Genomic DNA, 16,793 nt, shown 5'->3' with positions numbered 1-16,793 from the left:
AAACAGAGAAAACAGTTTAGACATCCAATAATAGGGCGTTATCGTTTACCCACTGTTTCCATTGTAAGAAGGGTTACAAACATAGTAATGTGTTGCTGATACTAAAGTATAATTTGTTAATGACAATAAAAATGAACTTGAGGGGCTTCCTAGGTAGCGCAGTGCTTAAGAATCCGCCTGCCAATGCAGGGGACACAGGTTCGAGCCCTGCCCCAGGAAGATACCACATGCCGCGGAGCAACTAAGCCCGTGTGCCACAACTATTGAGCCTGTGAGCCACAAGTATAGAGCCCATGTGCTGCAACTACTGAAGCCCACGTGCCTAGAGCCCGTGCTCCACAGCAATGAGAAGCCCACGCACCGCAACAAAGAGTAGCCCCCGCTCGCTGCAATTAGAGAAAGCCCGTGTGCAGCAACGAAGACCCAACACGGCCAGCCAGCCAATCAATCAATTAAATTAAAAAAATGAACGTGAAAAGAGTGAGGATTATTCCTATAATAGCATCACTCTTCACCACTTACATTGTGATATGCAGGCCAGTGTGTGTGTGAGTTTTGCCATGACATCCTGAGGACCTGGCACACAGTAGGCACTCAAGTGTCTGTGTGAATGAAGGTGAAGTGTAACTGTAAATACCCCAGGTATTCCCACGAGACTGGACAGTGCACATGACCGTTAGGAATCATGTCTTTCAATGCAGAAAATAGGTTGAAAACTACGGGACTTAATAAACAAAAGTACAATCATAGAACCAGTAGGATACTAGGCAGCCATTTAAAAATGTTGTATGGTCCCATTTTCCTCTAAAATAAAGAAGGAAGGAAAGGAAGGAATAAAGAACAAGGTAATGTGTGGCAAAGCCAGGGTTCAAACTCAGTAAGTCCTGCCCTAGAGTTCATCCTCATAGCCAATATGCCAGTTTCATAGTAAGATTAGAGGTTTTTATCTTCTTTTTTACTCTTGTAAATTTTCTGTAATCAACTACTGTATAGAGTAGTAATTAAATACTACTCTGTAATCAGATACCCAAAAGACTATAACTTGGAGTACTAGTTTACAAGTGGATGCCATTGCACTTAAGATGAAAACCATATTTCTGAAAGGCAAGCCTGTTTTCATGGCTACACACAAGTGGGACTGGCCACGTGGGCGGGGCCCGAAAGGCCATGAAGCTGGCAGGAGGCTCTCAAAGCCTCAGCCAGCCTTCCTCTCCCTACTGAACGTTCTCTCAGTCCTCCCTTGACTCACCCTGAGCTTGGTTTCCACAGGCGAGAACAAAATGAGTCCATCCATGCAGCAATGCTGGTCCAGGACCGCTATGAGGACTCCCACCTGGGGGGACACCAGCGCATTTACCCTGGGCCTGACAGGGAGAAGTACGCACCCTTCTTCAAGCACAATGTGTCCCTCTTTCGGGAGACTGCTGCCTCCAAGGCCAGAAAGGAGTGTGCCAGTACTTAGCCCTACATCCTCCTCTGTCCGCCTGTGTGGGGGCAAAGCCTGAAGCTGACCTGCTCCTCAACAGGGTGCAGAGGAAGCCAGACACTCCAGGAAAGAGGAAGGGACTTATAAATTCTATCAGACTCTTTCTTTAAAACTTTTTTAAATTTATTTTTACTGAAGTATAGTTGAATTACAAAGCTGAGATTCCCTCCCACCTGTTTTTTGTTTGTTTGTTTGTTTTGTTTATTTTTTGGCTGCAGCATGCCACTTGTGGGACCTTCCCCGACCAGGGATTGAAGCCAGGCCCGCGGCAGTGAAAGCACTAAGTCCTAACCCCTGACCACGAGGGAATTCCCTCTATCAGACTCCTAATGATTCGTTTAGTAGGTTTCCCCATCTTCCCATGCCTTCCTCTCCCATCAGTCCCCAAACAGATCAATTTCCTTCTCTTCTCCCATCCCCATTTTCCCGCACCCCCTTTCTCCCGAACACAATTTCTCCGGTATCTGAAGCCGCTGTGTCTTGTCAGGCAGCAAGCAGAAGAGATCCACCTAAAGCAGGAACAGCAGGAGACCTGAGGCTATAAGAGGTGAAAGGAAACCAAGGACCAGAACCAGGGTGAATCAGCAGGGGAGAAGAGCCAATCCAGGGCCCAGCTCCGCGGCCTTTCCACCCACGTGGCTTACAGGAACCGGAAGCAGGAGAAAGAGGTGTCAGGGGTTTTGTAGCTCTTGCTTTTCTGCAGGAAAGCAGGTTGGGACTCCTAGAGAAGGGAGTCTGTGCTGTCTCCTCCTCCTCTTGTGTGAGAGATGAGCTCCTCCTCAGTAGATGGAACCTGACCTTTTGGAACAGGAGGTGAGAAAGCGGATAGCAAAGGGAACCTTCCACCACGCTCAGGGAAGGGACGGAGGGAGAGTGGGCAGGCGTCTTGCAGCCATCCTCGTTGATGGCTGGGGACTCATCCTTGGAGATCCTGCGTTCATCGCTCATGTACCTTGTCGCTGCTACCAGTACACCTGGACACTATGCAGCCGCAAGAAATTGTGGAAGAGGAGGAGCTGGAGAGGACGAAGACCCTGACAAAGGGAAAACCTCTTCCAAAGTCTGGGTATCGTAGAGCAGCTCACCCGCATGCTGCACACCAGCCACCGGGGCCAGAATACACTGCATGAGTATCAGCTGAGGGTCCCTGCACAGCCTCTCCCAGAACAAGGGAACAAGGGCTGTAGCGGCACGTGGTGATGGCCACAACCAAGGAGGCTAACGTGATGGTGTCTGGCAGTGCAGCCCGGGAAAGCTGTGTATGCTGGGCCTTGGGAAAGGGTCCATTGGTTCCTTTTGCATCTGTTCTGAAGAGGCCTTGTTTCTAGTAATGACATCCAGCCAAGTGCAGTCTCATTTATAAGAGCCCAAGAGAACTTGGAAGAACTGCAGGATGGGGAGGCAGAATGGGAAACCGGGAATTTGTCAGGGAGTGTCAGTGGGCTTCTGGGACATGCTATTTGAGCTTAGGGGATGGGCAGGGAAACGCGCTCTCAAGGTTTCAGCCTGCTTTGCTAAAAGCAAGAAATCCAAGATCCGCTGGAAGAGTTGGAGGTGCCAGGGATGGGGGCCTTTTTCCTGGCAGATCAGTTTCAAAGGGCCCCCCTTCAGCGACCATTAGAGAAGGCACAGAGTCTCAGGAGGGGGCAGGCCCCGCCCGATTCCTCACGCAAAGCCACCGTTTCGGCTAGCTGCAAGCTGCAGTAGAGAAACAGAAGAGTGCAAGCCTTCCATCATTCATGGTGGGAATGCTTCACAAACAACAGAGAATTAGAGAATAGCGTCCAGAACGCTGAGAGGGAGGAGAAAGAATGTAAGGGTGCATGTGCGCGCACACGGTCCTCCTGCCTGGTCTCTAGTGGTGACAGCACTCAGCTGGGAGGATGCGCTGTGTGGAGCATCCCTGAGACAGGGTGGTGGGACCCTCACATGGAGAGATGGCACATTTCACTAAGGAAAAGAAATGATCCAGTATCTAGCCCACTGCTTTAAATCTATACTACATGCTTAATTTAGTTAGAACCATGCCACCAGAGAGTTCAACATGTGTGCTTGTTAGTCACTGTGGAAACCAGGAAAGGTAGGACGCGGTCAAGTGTGCGACCGTCCGCCACAGACTCTCACTGCTATCATTGCTTTTCCATGGGGTATGTTTTGCAGGGTAAACTTCTTCCCATGCGTGTTAGTGGGGAAACGTTGAAATCCTTGGGAGCATCCTTCCAGATGATTCGACTTTAACAGTGTAGACTCCAGTGCACGAAACTGTTCCTTACGGGCAAATTTTCCCGAGAAGACTGGTATTAGATGGCTGCGGAAATAAAACAGCTGACTCTAGAAACTGCCTTAGCAACAAACATATTTTATAACAATTTGAGACCAGCGTGCCTGCCATTTCTCCCTCTAATAAGAGGTAGTAAGCACGGAAGGACTCAACCAGGACTTCTAACCAATGGTTTACCTCTGTGATTCCCAATTTCATAGTGAGGTGACCCAGGGCCCTGCAGCAAACTCCCAAGAGCACCGCTGAATATTTAAAAGTTTTCAAAGTGACCACAGCAACATCTGCCAGGCTGGACGTGATGAAGTTGTTTGGAACTAACTGCCTGTTAATGGAAGTACCAGGTATTTCTTGTAGCCCAGGGGCACTGCACAGCATCACTGAGGCAGTAAGGGCACCTTGAACCGAGAAAGTCTGGCAACCCATTATGGGTTTGGTGTGGAGACAGCATGTAGGTAACGTGATGGGTGCTTGGCAAGGTGCCACTCCCAGACGTCTCTGCTCCATTTCCCCTGCTCCGCCTTGGCACTGGCCAGCTCCTTTGCACTTGCCATGGCTGATTTCTTTCTGTGAAGTTGTTGTATCCCTGGTGTGAACTGGATCTTTTTTTTCTTTTAAAGAACTTTTATTGAGATACAATTAACATACAATAAACTGCATATATTTCGAGTGTGCAATTTGGTTTTTTTTTCTTATTAGTAATGTATATATGGCAATCCCAATCTCCTAATTCACTCCCCCCAACCCTCCTGAACTTGATCTTGATTCACAGTCCCCACTTGGAGTTCAGCCCCAGGGGCAGCCAGGACTCCTGCCTTTGGGGCTAAGAAAGAGATAGGTAGCTCAATGACTGTGGCAAGGCCCCTTTGGGTCCTTGGGGCAGCCTCCCCACAGGGACACACAACAGTTGTCAGAGTCTGCCTTTAGGCCACCTGATAACAATGCCTAAACCCCCTCCCTCATCCCTTTCTTCTTCCAGCACAATCTCAGCTGATCCCCACACCCCCATCCCCTTCCCATCAGCTTTTCCCTGCAGGCCCTGAAGTGTCCTGCCCACCTCTGTGCCCCTCTACAGACTGTGGGTCCTGCTGGCCCCTGGCTTCACTCAGCAGTCGCCTTCAACTGCCAACGAAATGTTTGCTCCCTAAAATTCTGAGCGGTTGCTGTTCCTGGCTCTGCAGTGGGGAGATTCTCAGGCTGCAGGCACAAGGTGCAGACCTTTGTGAAGGACCCAGCAGCTAGCACAATGGAAATGTGCCGGGCGCGTGGGGAATCCACGCAATCACTTCATTCCCAGCATGGGGTCCGGGCGATCGCGGCTGCATGGGAGACCCTGGTCACTGCCTGGTTGTTCCCCAGGGGCTCTCCCTGCCTCCGCTGAGGAAACACTTGATGTGGGAGCTTTGGCGGGCCCAGGGAGCTTAGTGGCTGGGGGGCTTGGGCTCGTCTCCTGCCCCCGGGCTGTGCCTGTGTTTTGCCACGGCTCTTGCATCTTTCTAGGTGGGTGAGGAGGGCACGCAGCCCGCAGAGATGGGGGTGGGGGCTGCATGAAGATGTGTGTGCAGGATGTGGTCATCCTCTCCCCTCCTCACAGCTTCAGGGAGAGGAGACCGGCTGTCCCCAAGGTGGCGGTGTCCACTCCTCGCCATCCTCCTCCCAGGACCCCGCCTCTCCAGGCTGCTGTGCTCTGTTGTCACCAAGTGTGTGCAGGGGTTTGGGGATGGGGACTGGGAGGGGGCTGGAGAACAGGCCACCCCTGCCTTGACACCCCCAGACTCCCCTGTGTCAGCCCCAAGAGGACATTTTGGAGATGGCAAGAGGCCCTGGTCTTTTCCATTTCTTGAGTACCTTGACTATTTGAAAAGAAAAAAGAAAAATACCAAAAATTAGTACAGAAACATATAGATGGTCTGTTTTATTTAAACGCTTACTAAATAAATGCCTTTTAAGAGTGGTACAAATACAATGGCTGGGTAGACCTTCACTTGGAGACAAGGTCCACTGCCTATGGTTTGAGGCCTTTTGTGAATGAGCCCTCCTGGCGCTCTGCTCCCCTTCACTCCCCGTGGAGGTTTGGGCCCGTTTGGGGGGGTCTCCTGCTGGAGGGATCAGGGCCCTGTCCTCCTGGTGGATCCAGGCCTTCAGAGCAACGCTGTGCGCCTGGGTGGGGGAGGGGAGCCCTCAGGCTGGCCTGGCCTGACCCGCGGCGGGGAGGGTCTCCTTGCTGGGCTGGAATGGGCAGCAAGGGGCACACCCGGGTGGGGCCTGGGATGCGGGGCCCCTGCTCAGGGTGGGGGCCCATCACTGGGCAAAGGCACCTCTACACACAGCTTCCCCTTGGGCCTGAGATGCTTTCGGACCTAAGCAAAAGCTCTACGGCCAGGGCCAACTTTCTGCTGGTTTCCTTCTGTGATGGTAGCAGCCCTTGGTTCACCTCAGGATGTGCCTGGGCTGGCCAGGCGTCGTGTCGAGAGCTGAAGATGCAGTGATTATTCACAGTGGCTGTCCCAGGGGGCCGGCAGCCGACTTGGGAGGAAAGCACAAGTGTGTGAGTCACATCCACTTAATGGGGTGAGCGCTGTGCTCCCATTGTGACGGATAGGGTCACAGAGGAGGGCCACCCAGCAGGGGCTGAGTTCCTGAGTAGTCTCCAGAGCAGAGGGAGCCTGAGCTGAACCCTGATGAAGACAGGACTCAGCCAGGCCAGGGGTACTTGCGAGAGAATCCAAGGGTCCCAGGGACCGGGGGGAGGGGGGGAAGGACACCCTGGCTTGGGAAAAGGCACCGAGGTGTGACAGATCAAGGGTGGGATTAGTATCCAGGAAACTAGTGGGAGGTGGGTGCAGAGAGGGAGCAGCCGGGGAGAGCTGTTATCCCGTAGAAACCGGTGAGCAGCAGAGCTGCGAGGGGTCAGACGGGGCCTTTTGGATGGAACTGGGGCTCCAGTCTGCAAAGAACAGACTAAGTGGGGCCAAGAAGCCACTGCAGTGGACCTGGTAGGAGATGAAGCCCCAGATGAGGGGGGCCGGGGACAAGGGCTTGAGTGGAGAGGATGGGAGCTGGCTTGCCTAGGGGTGGTCCCAGGTAGATGCAGCGAGTGAGAAAGGAAGCGAGTTGGGAGGTGGGGGTGAGGATGACAAGGTCTCTTGTGGCCTGGGGGGAAACAGAAGGGAGGGGTCTGTCATTCTGGGTGGGGCTGTTGGACATCAGCTTCTGTAATAAGAGCCAACAAGAGATGCAGCCCAGGGAGGGTGAGGGGGAGTGGTGGGCAAGCAGAGGTCCCCGGGGACAGATGTGTAAGGGACAGGCAGAGGGAGCCAGGGGAGCTGTAGAAGAGCTTGGTGGAGAATCCAGAGAGCATGGTGAGTGGGCTTCCCCCGTGTGCCCACTCCTCCTCCTCTCCCACCAGCCTGGGGAGGGATTCCTTGAGGGCAATGAGCTGAGCTTTTAGGGTTGCTATCCCCTTACCAGAGCCTGACACACAGTAGCCACTAAATTAATGTTTGTTAAATCCATTGAATACAAATACAGCACAGAGGCCAGTAAGAGAGGGGTAGAAAACATCCAGTGGGTTTGGTAACGGGGGCGGGGCCAGACGCTTTCCAGGAAGATGTGGGGCTTGGATAGAGGGAGGGATGGAGGGATGGAGGAGGCTGTATTTCCGGTAGAGCTGGGTAGGGTGGGGGGTGAGGAAGTAGAGACAGCGTGTCTCTCTGTTCTTTCTAAAAGTCTGACCAAAACAGGAAGGAGAGAAAGTGCAGGACTCATCGTTGGAACATTTTTTCAAAAATGAAAAATAACTTGTATTGCTTTCTTGATCCTGCCCACTCCCACTCCCCAAAATACGATTGCATGTTCCTTGCAGAAGCTAGGAAATAAACATGAGTCAGAGAAAAATAAAAATCACCTGTCATTCCATCCATTAGAAATATCTACTGTTACTTTGGACCCATTTTCCTTCCAGACGTTCTGTTTTTTAGCAGAAATGGTATCACACAGAATATTCTTATTTTGCAGCATATCTTTTTCACTGAACCCTTCTTGAATATCTGTCTCTGTCTGAGCTCCTATTCTTTAAAATGTTCTTTAAAATTTTATCTACCTACCTAATATCGGTGATCGGAATGGTTCAAAATGCAACAGGTATAAAAGAGCATTCAATGGAAAGTTGCCTTTTATTGCCTACCTCCCAGCCATTCAGTTCTCCTTTCTGGCGGCAAATGATATTACCTTACAACATGCAATTTGGTCGTGAGATAATATTCCTCTGAGGGCATGTTCCCAAATTCATTGACATAGCTTCCTGTCTTGGAGAGTTAGGTGCTATTTAATTTTATTTTGCTATTGCACATAAGGTTCTGATGGAAATCTTTCCAGAGAAATCTTTGAACACATACTTACTTTTCTTAGAAAAAGTTTCTAGAAGTGGAATTTCTGGGTTAGAAGTGAGAACCAATTAAAGAAACAAAAGAAAGGCTTTCAAAACCAGATTTTACCTCCAAGGAAAGAAACTGGTGTCAACGGACACTCCCACGGCAAAGCATGCCAGCCTTCCTATCGGGCCTGGCCCTCTGCCCCACGTCCTCCAACTGTGCCAACTTAGTTCAGGGAGAGATGCTCGTGGGTGCCTCAGATCCTCACTGCGGGTTGCACTGTAGGAGAGACAAATGACACCTTGGGGGAACAGTGGGGGACTAAGTGCTGAGAGGCAGCCCACCTGGGCAGAGGAGCAGAGGAGAGCAAGCTGTGGTGGGGCCAGGGGGATGGCTGCATTGTCATCGAATGCCGCCCCCAGGGACAGAGCCTGTCACACTTTCAGAATCTCCTAGGCAGAAGGGAGGGCCTCAGGCCTGGAGAAGCACAGGCACCCCAAGGCAAGGTCCTGGGGCAATTGGTGCACACGCTGGCTATCTGTCTGCTTTGTCTCCTTTAAGCCCATGTGCATCGTTGAAGACCCAGTGCAGCCAATCAATCAATCAATCAAAAAAAAATAAAAAAAGGGAAGCAATCCTGTGGCTTCTTCAATGACAGCTTCCAGATGTGCTGGGAAGGGTTCCTGGAGCAGGGCGGAGGGGGTGGGGAACACTCTTAAGGTGAGCTGAGCGAAACCCACCTCTTCCTAGACTTTTCCTCAAGCACAAAGCCTCGGGGGTAAGAGCTTCTACTGGGGAAGGGACGCTTGAGAGGGCTTACACCTGCCCAGCTGAGAGGGGAGGCAGAGGAACGCCAAGAAAGCTGCTCCCCCATTTCATAAATGCTAGGTCTTGCAAAGTTGGAAGTGGAGGTAAACCTGGATGTAGGGAGAGGCAAGATCCCCTTTGCATCAACCCCATCAAAATTTCCTGCTTCCACCATGCAACTCCCACAGGGCAGCTGCTCCTCGTTGCATTTTTTTGCACGCTCTAGACACTATTCCATAGACTGTTTACTAGAGATTTTTTTTCCCTGAAAAACAATTCCCACCTCCCCCGAAAAAAAAAAACAAAACAAAAAAGCCCCCAAAACAAGAAAAGGGAAACAAGGTAATTTGGTTTACAGTATGTAGTATTTACTTGCCCTTGGGTTAGGGTTGCTAGAGGTCACCGTGCATTTGCTTTCAATATGACTCCCAGTTTGCGAGGCCAAATGTAACCTCTGACCCCCAGGAGCATCTTCAAGGACTATAAACTACCCTGAAATTCACACCCCAGTGCGCTGGCCTGAGAGCACACTGGGAGTTCCCACCTGCACAGCCCTGAGAGCACACTGGGAGTTCCCACCTGTACAGCCCGCCAACCGCCCCCCCCCCACCCCCACCCCCAGTGAACATGGAGTCAGATCTTGCTGCTACGGTTTGCTAGTTCCCTGGTCATTAATTCTCACTGATTGTTCTTTGCAAGTGGTTGTTTTTGTTTGTTTCTTCTCCAAGGCCTTGTTCTTGTCTGCGGTGTCATTTCCAGAGCTGCATCCAGCTAGATTCTTTATTGGTGTCTGCATGGGTTCCTTAGGGCTGCTGTAACAAATCGCCACAAACCGAGACTTCAAACAACGGAAGTGTATTGTCTCACAGTTCTGGAGGGTCAGAAGTCAGAAATGAAAGTGTGCGCAGGATTGGCTCCTGCCGGAGGCTCTGAGGGAGAGTGAGCTCCCTGCGTCTCTCCTGGCTTCCTCTGATGGCTGACAATCCTTGGTGCTCCCTGGTGTGTAGACGCATCTCCCCAGTCTCCACCTCTGTCTTCACATGGTGTGCTCCTCTCTGTATGTGTCTTTGTCTAGCTTCATATAAGGACACTGGTCATTGGATGCAGGGCCCACCCTAATCTACTATGACCTCACCTTAACTAATTACATTTGCTATTTCCAAATAAGGTCACATCTTGTGGTTCTGGGGGGACATGAGTTTTGGGGGGACTCCATTCAACCCACTGCAGTCTCTCTGCCTTCAGACACTTCCATCCACCAATCCATCCTGTATCCCTTGTCCAAGCCATTTTTCTCAAACCATGCTTAGCAGGGGCACCTTACCCTCGCTCTAAAACCCTTTGCTGATTTCCCACTGTGAACAGGATAAAGTCCTATCTCTTTAGCTCAGCTTTAGAAAACTCACCACAGTCAAGTCCCAGAAATATTTTTCAGATTCCATTTCTCCAGTTCTCCTGCTCACACCCTCCAATCACACTGGAAAGGTTGTCGTTGAACATGCTGGACGTGCTCTTGTCTCCTGCCCAGTCCTCTGTCCCTTGCCTAGATGCTCTCCTTCTCAAACACCCATGTCACATCATACCTCTCCTCTCTCGGGACACTTGCAGCCAGCCAAGGTCGACTCCCCACTCTTCACCTCTTCTCAGTCTGCAGTGATGCTATCCCCAGCTGGAATCGAGTTCTTACCGAAGGATGAGGCTTGGGGGATCATGTGGCATCACGGGAAATGATGGTGGATCGCGCGGTTGGTGCGAGCGTTCAAAGGGGTTGGTTTAGACCCAAAGTGACCCAAGCTGTCATGTTTCAATGCAGTAACTGAATCACCCCATACCTACAGCCCTATGATGTCTAGAGCACGCAAAGAGTCCCATGCTGAGATGAAATGAGGGGGAAGGTGGGAATGGTTGCTGCCTCGAGAGTCAAGGGTGGTAGTCTTTCAAAGGAAGCATGAAACGACAGACCTGCTGCAGGAGAAGGGAATGCACAAGGCTGGATGCTGAGGGCCACTGGGCTCTGGGGGAAAGTTGTAATGACCCTCGGTGGGGGGATGGGCTGGGGATTCCCTGTCCCCACTCTCCCTGGTGGACAACTGGTGAGAGATGTTGGCAGGTATGGGGACTGGGAGGGAGGTAAAAGAGGAGACGTACAATGCAATGAATGGGATAGACACCTTCCACTCTCAGCTTTTAAATAGGTGCTCTGAAAAGTTGGAAGTGACAAGAATGTTTTAATTCCAATGATTGTTATGAGTGTCTTCTGCTAACCCCTCCTAAGTGGCAGTGACTGGCAACTGGCTCTTTAAACTCTCTCCCAAAGCTTTGCATCTATGAGGGACTTGGTTCATCTGGAAGCAGGTTTCCTCTAAACCTTTGCCTCTTGCACTCTTGTCCTCTCTGATTATTCCTCAGTTGCATCAAAGCCCCATAGACATCGCCCTTGGGATGAAGAAGTAGTTGGCCCAGGAGAGAAGAATAGAGGGATAAAGAATTGGGATGAGACGTCTGGGCAGATGCTTAAGGTGTGGGCTCTGGGCTGAGCCCACTGAATGTGGCGTTCTGTGTTTCAGATAGACCAGGACAAGCTTCCAACATCAAAATCTTTGAAGCCACCTGGATCCCTTCTTGCTGGAATAGGTTTGGCAATGCTCCTTCATGGGGGTAGGTTTAGAAACTCAAGCTAAAGAAACAGCCAAGGAAGAATCCCTGCCTCTTGAACTGTTGATGGACAGCTTGTCATGCTAGCTCTGATCCTTGCGAAGGTGACTCATAGCTCTACCTGCATGGTCTCACCTGGCTGGGTTCAGAAGGTATGTATCTTATTGTAAAAACAGGCAACCCTTGACTCCACTAAAAAAATTACCGTTTCTTAGACATTCTATCCCAAAGGTTTGCCAGTTTTCCTCCTGATAAATTGCCAGTTTGGGTATTTCAGAAGTCAGCATTCAACACCAGAGGAGGAATTTAGTCAAGTTTCCTTTATGGGCAAGTCTCCTGTGCCACGTCCTTGTTTGCAGGTCCGAACAGCAATTCTGCTCAGGTTCAAACAAACCAAAAACCAACCACACAAAAAGGAACGATGTAAGTTAGAGTCGGTCCTATCCATCTACATAAAGAATATACGCAAGGTTGAAATGTTTTGAGAAACAGGAAAAGTAGAGGAGACGGGAGGAAAAGGATGCATTGTTCACAATTCTGCTCCTCAGCAGTGGTTTTTCTCTACTGCTGCCTATTTTCCGTCCACCTCTGACAAAAGAGAAGTACAAAGAACATTTGACTCAAAGTAACACATGAAAAGGTCTTTCAGTGGTTCAGTGTCCTGGCTGTGACTCAGAATTGTTCATTAAAGAAATAAACAACAAAAACACCTGCCCAGGTAGGCTCCCAAGGCTGAGTCCAGAGCAGAGGTGGTCAATGAATACCGTTCTTCTTGTCATTTGCTGTTTCCACTGAAGGAGACTGGGTTAGTTCAGCTCTAGACTAATTTCGGAAACAGCAAGGGTTTGAGGTAGTTGCTTCCAACCAGACAGTGAATTACTTGAGGGAAAGGATGATGTCCATTTGACTTTACATCTGCAGGAAGCAGCTCAGTACTTGGCACAAAAGAGCACTCTGCTACTTTTTTGTTGTTGTTGCAATGACAGTGGTTTCAAAACAGCAAGACCCCCTGTAAGTGTAGGACATTATACTCCCGTCTTCCTTCAGTGCACATAAATATTTTGATATGAGGTTGCACTAGGATTGGGATTCTGAGTCTTAGCAGTCCTGGTACCTGGGGCTCTGTGACTTACAGAAAGAGGAGACGGAGCCCTGGGCTGGAGGCGATGGGAAACTGTGGTGTGGATGCTAGGTATGGAGAGTGAATTAGCTTCCTACTGCTACTGTAACAAATTACAAGAAGTGGAGTGGGTTAAAGCAGCACAAATTTATTACCTTACAGTTCTGGAGGTCAGAATGTTCAAAATGGGTCCCATTTGGCTAAAATCAAGGTGCTGGGAAGGCTGTGTTCCTTCAGAAGGCTCTAGAAGAGCATTGTTTTCTTGCCTTTTCCCACTCTGGAGGCCGCCCGTATCCTTTGGCTCACGGCCCCTTCCTCCATTTTCAAAGCCAGCATCTTCAAATCTCTCTCTGACTCTGACCTTCCCACCTCCCTCTTTCCATCACAAGGGCCCTGGAGATTACACTGGGCTCACCCGGCTCCTTCAGGATCATATCCCCCACCTTGCCCCCATTTCTAGGTTACCTGAGTAGCAGACTAAATTCCATCCACAAATTTAATCCCTCTTGCCATGTGACGTAACATATTGACAGGTTCTGGGGAACAGGTCATGGACGTCTTTGTCGGGGAAGCAATACTGTGTCTACCACAGAAGGGCGCCTGGGAACGGTGGAGTCTGCTGTCCTCATACTACACTTGAGGAAACTTGGGCTCAGAGAGTTTCTGTGAGTTCAACTCCTTTCTCCACAAGAGGGTAAATTCCCTTTGTGGCTGGACACCTACACCAAGAACCCTAAGCAAGACTCAGTAGGAGGCCATTGGCTTCCTCTTCCTCTAGGTCTTCCTTCTACACCTGTGTCTCATGGCTTTCCCTCCCCACTTGGTGGGGGGCGGGGGGTGGGGGGAAGATGGGGTGAGGGGTGTCCGGGTCGGGGGCACACCTCCCCCATGTCCAGGCTGAATGGAGAGTGGCCACCATGTTGGGCCAGAGAACGGATTTGATCCTTAAGAAATGTATTGTTTTGGGGAAAGCACAGGCGCTCAGAAGTGAGCTGCCAGGTGCGCTGTTGAGGCCTCTGATCTTGCTGACTGGGGGCCCCTGGAGTCAGAATCCTGCAGTTTCTCCCCTAGAAAGCTGACAAAGGGGAGCTAGAGCAGGAGCCTCCGTTGGCTGGTTCACAAATGGCAGTGAATGTTGCCCGGGCTTCTCAGTCTGGAAATCCTGTTGCACCAGGGCTGCTGGCTCCTGGCAAAAGAGGGTTTCAGCTACCGGGTGTCCTCTGAGGAGACCCTGGTGGTTCTGGTGTCAGAGGCCAAGTTGAAGGCAGCACGGGGTCCAATTGCCACAACAGCGTGTCTCCCCATCAAGATCAGAGCCAGAGGAGAAGACATAGCAGGACGTACTGCATGAGACTTTTCCTTGGAAAGAGCAAACCATGATCTAGGGGCGGAGGCAGGGGAGGGCCAGGGCCTCCCTCCTAAGGGCCCCTCCTTCTACGTCTCTCCATTCCACTAGCGGCTGGCCCTTCACCCCCACCACTGTACCCGCAGCCTGAAACCAATGAGAGCCTGACCTCTGGCCCCGGACACAAGAGCCCAGGACCTTGCTTGGAAAATGAATTTCTCAGAACTCTGAGGGGAGGCCCGTGGAGGGGAGACGGCTGGGATGCCCGAGGAAGGCAGCCCTGGTCCCTCCGGGATGGGGGGCTGGTGTGTCTGCAGAGCACCTGGGGCCCCAGCACGTGCCTGTGTCCCACCTGGACATGTTGCCTCAGTATAGTACGACAGAGCTCCCCTCCATCCCCAGCAACGGGTGGGCGACCCCCGGTGGGGTGGGAGGGGACAGTGAAAGGAGAAGCGGGGTGTCTCCCACCCAGCGAGAGCCCAAGCCGTGTGGCCGGGGGCCTGGAGGAGTTGGGGTCACAAGTGAGCTCTCTTGCTATTGAGAAAGCCTTTAGTGAATGTGCCTGACCCACAGCCAGTGTCCCCCAAGAGGCAGTGTGAGATCTGGTGAGGCCGTGTGCAGGAACGTGTGTGTGGACAAAACTGGGGAGAACGTGCTAAAACGGCCGGGGAGGCGGCTGGTTTGGGGGTTGTGGCAGTGGGTTGCAGCGATGGGGGAGGATGGAGCGGAGTGTGCTTCCAAGGACACCCAATGTCAAGGAAGAAGGGAGTGGGGGTGGGGCTGCTTGGCAGCCTCAGGGACGCCTCTTTTGGGGAAATGAGCCCTGGATGGGGAGCGATGACCAAGGATGCTCCCTGGGTAGTGAGGGAGGTGCTCTGCCTCCACGGTGGTGCTAAAAGCCCGGGGAGGAGAGTGGTCTAACTTCGTTTACACTGGCAGCCGCAGACAAGAAGACAGAGCACCTGCCTGTCCCAAGGAGGAGTCAGTTCAGAAGCCCAGCAGCCGCCACCCCTGGGGAGGCTTCCTCCTGCCAGGGCCTCCAAGGCTGCGACCCAGGCTCCCAGAGGTGAGACGCGATGTTGCCCATAGCTACTTGGGCTCCAGCGTCTTCTGGGTAGCTACCTGGTGCCTGGACGGGCCCTGGAGTCTCCTGCCAAGAGTTCCTGGGTTGGGAAGGCTCAGAATTAAGACTTCCTTTTAGAAGCCCAGCATTCTGCTGGAAAATAGAAAAGAAAATGACCCACAATGGCCCTTTCTCCTCCTGGGGCTCCTGGCAGCTTGTGAGATGTACAGACTGGAATAAGAGAACCTAGCCGACAAGAGAACCAAGCCCACAGGACTCGGACTCTCTCTGGGTGGGAGACACCCTACTTCTCCCTTCACCCACTCCCACACCCCCACTGGGGGTCGCCTGCCAGTAGCAGACGTGGAGGGGGAACAAGATGTAAGGTCTGTGGGCTGGGTGCAAGGCCACTGGGCAGCCTCTACGATCCTCTTCCTGGTGGTGAGAGCTACAGCCCATTGCAAGGAACTCACAGCTTCTGGGTGCTTGGTCTAGACAAGTTTGCTTTTCTCAGAGGGAGCCTGACAGCCTCTGTGTATAATTGCCCAGAGTGGAGACTGGATCTTGAGCAGAGAAAGTCCTGCAGGTTCTGGAGCAAGTAGAGCCCCAGGGATGTCCACATAGATGGAGTCCACGTTCATGGGCCCGGCTGAGAAATCCCAGCGGCTGACGTGGCATCATCTAGTTATTTCTGCTTTACTGGAAACCAGGAACTTAGGAGAAATTGGATCCTTTTCTGGAATTTCTATCCTGAAACCACCCGTTAGGTTTTTGTTTTGAACTCAGTTGGCACAAGAGTTTGATAATGGTCAGCAGGTAATGTGTTTGAAAAGCTGCGGTGATGAAACCATCATCATTTTAAAGTTCTGTGATGTATCTAACTGGCTACAGTTCTAGATGAGTTTCAATAGGATTTGTCAATGTTGATAATGTAGCCGTCAGCCTCACCCATAATCTCATGAAATCCATGGATTCATTTAGGAAGTAAAGTGACAGCCACTGGATCCGGTGTTTTTCAATGAAGAGCAGCACAAAGAAAAAGGCAGTGGAGGGTAGTGGTTAAGAACACAGACTCTGAGGCCTGCTGCCTGGGTTTGGGTTTCCACTTTGCCTCTAAGTGTGGCTTTGGGCAAGCTCCTTAATTTTTCTCTCTCTCAATTTCCTCAACTGTCAAATGGGGATAAACATTTTACTCCATCTGACTCCTAGGGTTAGTGTGAAGATTGAATGAGCTAATAGATGTGAAACATATACAGCAGTGCAGGGCATGTACTACAGACTCAAATGTTAGCTGTTATTATTATCTCTTATTTTACTTCAGTTCTTAAAATGTGTATTTCCTTTGTGTGGATTTTGCAATGTGTTTTTGGAGGAAAATTTAGTTCTTCCTTTTTCTGTCCTGACAGTGTGCCCAGGAAATGAGATGGTTTATGTTTTGGGACAGATGATTCTGGAAAGATGTTAGGGACGGTACTTGAGAATGGAATCTTCCAGTATCATTAATCTATACCCAGCATTAAGCCCTGTGCCCTTTACAACAGCGTGGGCTTGGTAAATGGTTGATGAATAATTTCCATACACTCATTAAATTATTTTTGGTTATTTCCAGGTCCAGAGCCCAGGAATATGTTGTTGGAAAGCAGCCAGCATGGAGATTCCACAGTGT

At 51.0% G+C, this 16,793-nt stretch overlaps 1 pseudogene; it reads left to right on the top strand.

Moving 5' to 3' along the window:
- The window catches only part of LOC130844536 (tubulin polyglutamylase TTLL13-like), a 32,911-nt pseudogene that overhangs the window by 6,954 nt on the left and 9,164 nt on the right, over positions 1 to 16,793 (top strand).

Source organism: Hippopotamus amphibius, chromosome 2, assembly GCF_030028045.1.
Source record: "Hippopotamus amphibius kiboko isolate mHipAmp2 chromosome 2, mHipAmp2.hap2, whole genome shotgun sequence".
Taxonomy (NCBI): Eukaryota; Metazoa; Chordata; class Mammalia; order Artiodactyla; family Hippopotamidae; genus Hippopotamus; species Hippopotamus amphibius.
This window is presented reverse-complemented; position numbering and strand designations above follow the sequence as displayed.